This window comes from Lolium rigidum, chromosome 2, assembly GCF_022539505.1.
Source record: "Lolium rigidum isolate FL_2022 chromosome 2, APGP_CSIRO_Lrig_0.1, whole genome shotgun sequence".
NCBI classification, from domain to species: domain Eukaryota; kingdom Viridiplantae; phylum Streptophyta; class Magnoliopsida; order Poales; family Poaceae; genus Lolium; species Lolium rigidum.
The window spans coordinates 279690581-279699580 of record NC_061509.1 but is presented as its reverse complement, the minus strand read 5'-3'; positions in this window follow the sequence as shown (position 1 = coordinate 279699580).

Sequence of the window (9000 nt, the reverse complement as noted above, 5' to 3'; positions counted from 1 at the left end):
ACAAATTACGGTTAGGCAATTGACAAATAAAGAGGGCATGACCATGCACATACATATTATGATGAGTATAGTGAGATTTAATTGGGCATTACGACAAAGTACATAGACCGCCATCCAACCGCATCTATGCCTAAAAAGTCCACCTTCGGGTTATCATCCGAACCCCTCCGAGTATTAAGTTGCTAACAACGAGACAATTGCATTAAGTATTGCGCGTAATGTAACTAGTAACTACATCCTTGAACATAGCACTAATGTTTTATCCCTAGTGGCAACGAGCACATCCACAACCTTAGAACTTTACGTCCATCGTCCCGGATATCAATGGAGGCATGAACCCACTATCGAGCATAAATACTCCCTCTTGGAGTTACAAGCATCTACTTGGCCGAGCATCTACTAGTAACGGAGAGCATGCAAGATCATAAACAACACATAGACATAACTTTGATAATCAACATAACAAGTATTCTCTATTCATCGGATCCCAACAAACGCAACATATAGAATTACGAGATAGATGATCTTGATCATGTTAGGCAGCTCACAAGATCCGACAATGATAGCACAATGGGGAGAAGACAACCATCTAGCTACTGCTATGGACTCATAGTCCAGGGGTAGACTACTCACACATCACTCCGGAGGCGACCATGGCGGCGTAGAGTCCTCCGGGAGATGATTCCCCTCTCCGGCGGGGTGCCGGAGGCGATCTCTCGGATCCCCGAGATGGGATCGGCGGCGGTGGCGTCTCGGTAAGGTTTTCCGTATCGTGGCTCTCGGTGCGGGGGTTTCGCAACGGAGGCTTTAAGTAGGCGGAAGGGCAGGTCGGAGGCGGCACGAGGGCCCCACACCACGGGGCCGCGCGGCCAAGGGGGCCGCGCCGCCCTAGGGTGTGGCCCCCTCGTGGCCCCACTTCGTCTCCTCTTCGGACTTCGGAAGCTTCGTGGCAAAATAGGACCACGGGCGTTGATTTCGTCCAATTCCGAGAATATTTCGTTACTAGGATTTCGAAACCAAAAACAGCTGAAAACAAGAATCGGCACTTCGGCATCTTGTTAATAGGTTAGTTCCATAAAATGCACAAATATGACATAAAGTGTGCATAAAACATGTAGATAACATCAATAATGTGGCATGGAACATAAGAAATTATCGATACGTCGGAGACGTATCAATATGATATGGCCCTTTAGTCTTTGCGCCTTCGATCTTTATCTCCAAAGCACGGACATGATCTCCATCATCAACGGGCATGATCTCCATCATCGTCGGAGTAGCGTCAAGGTCCATGGCGCAGTCTTCATGGTTGTTCACCTCATGTAGCAATTATTACAACTACTTTGAAATACTACTCAACATGAAATTTAAAGACAACCATAAGGCTCCTGCCGGTTGCCACAATACAATAATGATCATCTCATACATATTCATCATCACATTATGGCCATATCACATCACCAAACCCCGCAAAAACAAGTTAGACGTCTCTAATTTGGTTTGCATATTTTACGTGGTTTAGGGTTTTCGAGTGAGATCTAATCTACCTACGAACATGAACCACAACGGTGATACTAGTGTTGTCAATAGAAGAGTAAATTGAATCTTCACTATAGTAGGAGAGACGAGACACCCGCAAAGCCACTTATGCAATACAAGTTGCATGTCGAGCGTGGAGCAAATCTCATGAACGCGGTCATGTAAAGTTAGCCCGAGCCGCTTCATCCCACTATGCCACAAAGATGCAAAGTACTCAAACTAAACACAACATAAGCATCAACACCAACAAAACAATTGTGTTCTACTCGTGCAACCATCTATGCATAGATACGGCTCTGATACCACTGATGGGATTCATAGCATAGAAAACAAAAAATTTCCTACCGCAAGAACGCAATCCAAGCCAAGATGCAATCTAGAATACGGTAGCAACGAGGGGATGAATGAGACTAACCCTTGAAGAGTTCCAAAGCCTACGAGATTAGATCTCGTTGTTGCAGAAGATGATCACTTGCCGCTTTCAAAAGCGCGTAGAAGATCTTGACGGTGCCACAATCGGGCAGCACCTCCGTACTCGGTCACACGTTCGGTGTTGATGAAGACGTCCTTCTCCCCGTTCCGGCGGGCAGCGGAAGTAGTAGATCCTCCTCGGAATCCCGGCAGCACGACGGCGTGGTGACGGTGGTGGTGGAGATCTCTGCGAGGGCTTCGCCTATGCGGCTGCAGGGAGAGATATGTGGAGGAGGGCGCTAGGGTTTGGGGAGAGAGGGGGTCTAGGGCGCCGGCCACTTGGGGGCTGCGGCCTAGAAGGCTTTGGTGTGGCCGGCCCCTCCCCTTGGCTCCTCATTATATAGGTGGAAGCTCCAAGTGTTGGACTACAAGTCTTCGAATAAGACCCCAACCCAAAACTTCCCATATGGTGGGAAACCTACTCAAGGTGGGAGTCCTACCCAAGGTGGGACTCCCACCTTTCCTTGAGGTGGGGTGGCCGGCCACCTTGGGTGGAGTCCACCTGGGACTCCTCCCCCTTATGGTTGGCCGGCCATGCTAGTGGATTCCCTCCGGGACTCCACCTTCCATAGTGATTTCTGCCGGACTTTTGTAGAACTTTCTAGAACCTTCCATAAATGCACCGGATCATTTTCAAACTTATAAAATGACTTCCTATATATGAATCTTATTCTCCGGACCATTCCGGAACTCCTCGTGATGTCATGGATCCCATCCGAGACTCCGAACAAAACTTCGAACTCCATTCCATATTCCATATCTACTTAAACGACATCAAACCTTAAGTGTGTCACCCTACGGTTCGCGAACTATGCAGACATGGTTGAGACTTCTCTCCGACCAATAACCAATAGCGGGATCTGGAGATCCATAATGGCTCCCACATATTCAACGATGACTTTAGTGATCGATTGAACCATTTACATACGATATCGATTCCCTTTGTCACGCGATATTTTACTTGTCCGAGGTTTGATCATCGGTATCTCTATACCTCGTTCAACCTCATCTCATGACAAGTACTCTTTACTCGTACCGTGGTATGTGGTCTCTTATGAACCATTCATATGCTTGCAAGCTAATTAGACGGCATTCCACCGAGAGGGCCCAGAGTATATCTATCCATCATCGGGATGGATAAATCCCACTGTTGATCCATATGCCTCAACTCATACTTTCCGAATACCTAATCCCACCTTTATAACCACCCATTTACGCAGTGGCGTTTGATGTAATCAAAGTACCCTTCCGGCATAAGTGATTTATATGATCTCATGGTCGAAAGGACTAGGTAACTATGTATCGAAAGCTTATAGCAAATAGAACTTAATGATGTGATCATATGCTACGCTAAATTGGGTGTGTCCATTACATCATTCATATAATGACATAACCTTGTTATTAATAACATCCAATGTTCATGATCACGAAACTATGATCATCTATTAATCAACAAGCTAGTTATACAAGAGGCTTACTAGGGACTCCTTGTTGTTCACATAACACACATGTATCAATGTTTCGGTTAATACAATTATAGCATGGTATATAAACATTATCATAAACTCAAAGATATAATATAATAACCATTTTATTATTGCCTCTTGGGCATATCTCCAACAGCAACGAGCCCCACCGCTAGTGCCCCAGGTACCAGCGCTGACCCCCACCCTCCGCCTTGCTCCACCGACGCGTCCGTCGACCTACGCCCCTACTCCATCGACACGGCCACCGACATGTGGCCTGCTCCACCAATATGCGGCCTCGATGCATGTCCTCCTCCGCTTCCTATCTCATCCTCCTCCCAGTGGACCGCTCCCCATCCCGGCTATGCTATTGTAAGGAATGGTGGTGAGCACCACCTGCTTAATTTTTGGGAAAGAATAGAATAAAGGATATGCTCTAACAAGTGGATCCCTCTAAAATTAACAGAAAAAAACCTAGAACTTGAACTAGCTAACGGACGTCTCCCTTAACCATTGTGTCGTTGTGCCACGTCATCATGACAACAGGGCCCACCAGTTAATTTTGTGGTTAAACAAGCATCAGAAAGGAATGATTGTTTTTTTTGTTGTAATTTTTTACCTCTGGAGTGATGGTTTTAAAAACCCTAATGTAAATTGGTTACTTTTTAAAAAGTAGTCTGTAATGTGGTGTTATTTTTTTAAAAAAAATATATCGGTAGCGTGTTATGGAGTGCAGCTCGAGCACATGCCTTCTATGATCGCCCTTTGAACAGGACTACTGTATCAATGTTTTTTTTTTTTTGAGAACCACATATTTCATTAATCGAAAACCAAGTTACATGCAACACATGTGGAAACTAAAAGACAAACCGGGATAAAATGATTATCCTGAATTTGCAGATAAAATCCTAAAAGATCGAGAAATACAAAACGATCCCTAGGATTTCCTGCAACCACCGTAGCCAGCGTCCGCCGCCCAATTCCAACGCCGCCGAGACGGACGCAAGAAGTGACGCCGAGCCTCCACCATTGCAAGATCCAAAAAAGCACCATCGCCAACGAGGCTTTGTGAGTCGATGAACGGGCCTCGCTGCAAGCAGCGAGGCACATGTCGCCGTGGCACGTCGACCGGGGGACGTCCCCGTGCTGTCTTGGACCAAGATACGCCGCCTCCCATCGACGAAGTCGGAGAAGAACCGCATACCAACCACCTCCGGACCAACATCTTCGCTCCAGAAGAACCACCTCGCCCCGGCCCCCAGAGCCGTCGTGGACAACGACAAGCGCCAGTGACACGTCGAGAAACAGATCTCGCCAGATCTGAAGACCGGCGAGAAAACCAAGCTGCCAACCTAAAAGATCGACAAGCACACGTTGCCAACAACTCCGAGACGCCGCCGTGAAGGTCGCCGCCGATGTGGGAGTGGAGTTGAGGCAGATTTATTTGCCCGGGCGCCGCTCCCACCACCCCAACGACGCACCACAGCAGCCAAGCCCTAACTACAAAACGGAGGAGGAACGAGGTCCCCTCCCCCTCCTGCCGCCGGAGCGGCAAGCAGAGGGAGAGGGGCCCAGATCTCACGCCGGTGGAGATTGGATCTGGCCGCCACCTGGTCTCCAGGGAGTTGGGCGATACTACTGTATCAATGTTGTGCATGCTCGCGCTGACCAACGATGGATCGGCAACATGGTGCCGAGGTGGCGACATGCATGGATCAGCCTCCATGCACACACGCGCCCACCCCCTGCATCCAACGAACCAGGCAGCGACCGGGCGACCAACTAACCACGGCGCCATGCTGATATGAGCTTGCACTCACATGCACGCACACGCTCCGACGCTCGCTCGTCGATCGTCCGGTGGCGTGGGGCATCCCTCGATCGGCCGATCACACCGCGGTCGCTCATCTCGCTCGAATTAAAGTATAGATTAATTTCTTTATATATAGGTCTTATACTTTCTAAACAATTTTAACCTAGGAACCATCCATGCATCAGTGTCCAACTGTTTAATTAGTGTTGCTCCAAACTTAATTTAGGGGTTGATCCATCTGCCATATATTTTCTATGTGGTCATGCTAGATCCCTTCGAACTAGAGCGTAATTGGCTGATCTAAGTATCTAAACATGATGCATTTTGGCCGGTTTGTCTCTAATCTTCGGCCATCTGCATAGCCGGTTTGCACGAAGCTTCCTTTTTTATCGGCGTCATGCCAGTTTCTTATGTTTCCCGGTTCCAGAACTAGAGTGAAAAAAAAGCTCTAAAACAGAAAAGGAAAAATCAACTGAAAGAGCGAGTTCCACTTTTTTACTTCCTAAGATGCAATTTGTGACATTTTTTTAATCCCACTTTAGCCTAAATTCCTCAATAATACTACCACATTTATGCAACTTTATTACAAATCTGTTTTACCTCTTTCATAGTTTTTGACCATGTAGGGCAATTTTGTCACTCGGGGTGATATGGCCACATGAACTAACCTCTAGACAGTAGCACATTTCTCGGAACAATCAAGACAAGGTGAGCTCATTAAGCCCGACTAGTTTGCTTGATCGGATGCACTGATCGACTCGAGTCAATCCCTTTCCACCTAGGTGAATTCCTTCTATGAGCTACGACCATCCTTCTCCATCTAGAGGTGTCCTTTAGACTATCAACGTTTTGCGGATCCACGGCAAACAATCACAAAGAGGATGTTTTTTTGTTGAGCTTCTTTCCCAAAACCCGCATATGGTTCCAAAGGGCTTGGAAACAGAGATTTTAATCGGATTTACCATGCTTGAGATGAAAAAAACAAAGCAAGAATGAATATACGAAGAATTAAGTTGTTCCGCGCCACCCTCTCGGAGTATGAATTAAAAGAAATCCATCTTCACAACAAGAGGTTTATGTGGAGCAACGATAGAGACAACCCAATAATGTCGAAGCTCGACACCTTCTTTGGTAATGCAGAATGGGACTTGCATTTCAACACTCATATCATCCATCCCATGTTCTATCACTATCGGAGCACTATCCACTTATGCTTTCAGATGACAGGGGGCCAAAGTGGCTGGGAAGTTTTAGATTTGGATTTTTTGGACTAGAATACCGGGGTTTCAACAAGTTGTCTACGATGTGTGGTCAACACCAATCGAGCTACCACATCATTTTCTATAAGCTCAAAAAGACCGTATATGTCCTCATGTGCTGGAGCAAGCACATGTTCTCGGAGGCAAAGCTTCAACACAATATATGGCCCTCCATGTCATTCTTCACCTTGACTTATCCTAGCAGAACCGCACACTCACTCCCGAAGAATGTGACATCATATCTAGGCTAAGGCGCTGCATTATCATGCTAGTGATGAAAAGAAGACGGTGATTCAACAACATTTCTCCCAGGTCACGCACAAAGGGTCGAGATGCACCATGTACTTCAACTAGGACACCATACAAATCAATAATTGCTACAGCAATTTAAAATAAAAAAAATACTTTTTTCCCTCGAGCGACTAAGCATCGGCTCCACGGTGACTTGTCACCTGAGGAAGAGCCAACAACATCTACTGAACCGAATTAGCACAATTGTTGCTCTGGTGTTTGGTAATGGATACGAGACAAAACCTAGCGGGAAGGACATGATTGAATCATCTTACCTCTTGTGGACGTTCTTCCTCTGGGGGTCGCGTTGACTCACTTGTGCCCCCCAATCTCTCGCTCAAAGGGAGAACAACGACGATGAAATTTTTGATTCGACCTAGGGTAGCCGACCTAGTTTAACTTGGTTGCCCCTCCCTAGGCACCACCCATTCGTCCTCTCACTCGGCGGCCACGTCAGGCAAATATGACGGTAACCACAATTAAACATGCTGAAAACTACAAACAATTTGCGTGAATGAAGTTTTTATTGAGAAGTTTATGCTAACTGAGGTAAAGATGTATCAGAAACTCCATCATAGAGGGTTGAAGGCGAAGTGAGCTCTTAGAGAAGATTAAAATGCAAGCTGTTAGAATGTCTCTTATCACGGTAGTTTTGATTTAACACTTACCTTTCCCGCACCGTGAAAAACGACAACCCTTTCCCGTGTTTACACTCTTTCTTGCATCACAGGCCGACAAAGAAGCTTGATGTTACATTTTCATCTAAAAGAAGCTAGCCGACGCAACACTTGCCAGCGGTAGAATAACTTTGGGGAGATGCGGTTTGAACTGAGTGGGCATAACATGGAAAGGCACCAGTGAGCGATCGATGCAGTCGTAAAATAATGCCCGATCGATCGATGGCGTGAGGTAGCACCAAGAGATGCGTTTGTAACATGATGCCGGCCGGGAGCGTGTTTGTTCCTGGTCATGGATGGGCACGGGCGGATAGAGGCCACGGGAGCACACGTTAGTTACTAGCGAGCTAATCCCATGTTACTCGTCCCGGCATATGAGAGCATGATGCTCTTTGTAATCTTACCCGCGCGCGAGGCCAGGACGGTGGTTGGATCGATCGCGTTGCTTGCTTGATCGCTTGCTGCTGCCGTATCATATGGCCCGGCGAGACACATGCCCTTGTCTTCCTCTGCGTGTGGGTTCCCTTTCATTTCATCATTAGTACACACAATTAATTCCATTTATGAGAAAACAAATCATCATGCAGAAATGTGAGGTAAATAGACAGAATTTGCAAATCCGCTGCATGAATTTGCAAATCCCCCCATCCATAAATAAATGGCAAAGATTTATCTAAATTCGGATGTATCTATACACTAAATTGTGACTCGATACATTTAAATTTAGACAAACTTTTGGCATCTATTTATGGACAGAGGTAGTACTTTTTCCACCCATCCTGCAGCTGTCCATTATATGTCATGTCTTCCTTATTTTTCTTTCTAATCCAATGGTAAATTGATTGCCTATCTAAAAAAGAATCGTGCATTGGCCAAAAAGTTGCAAGTACCGCGAAACGGAGGTACAATTAGAACAGTACAGTGAATGATTGGGCTGGTTGCCTGCAGTGACAACTTTATTAGGTTATAGTTAGTTAGTTAAACCCCGCGCGTCACAAGGCGCATGTTCAGCAATCATAATTCGCCACCCTCGGGATCGACGCATCGCATCCACTGGCAGGAGCAGTAATAGTATATCCCAACGGTGTCAGAGATCCCGGTGCTTCTTGTCGTCTCTCCAACCACGGCATCATTCTAGCGCATATCCAAAATTACACCCCCAATTACATGTCTGATTAGTAACTGTAGCAACGGTGAGGCGGTACTGGTTGAGTTCCCCTGCTGCAGAGTTGCGGAGAGGACAGGACGCATGCTATGCTATGCTGGATTGGGTGGACGGATCCACTTGGCCACGAGGGATCGGTACGACGGAGCACTTTGTTTGTTGGCTGCCGCTAATGCTACGCACCACACCACACCACACGGGTTGTTAACCACGACGAGGACGACCATGGAGCGATCGAGCTCCCAGCCCCTGGCACGGTGAAGCTGGTCCCGGCCGGATGTAAGCTGTTGTATGGTGTGTGACTAACGAACCCTAATCA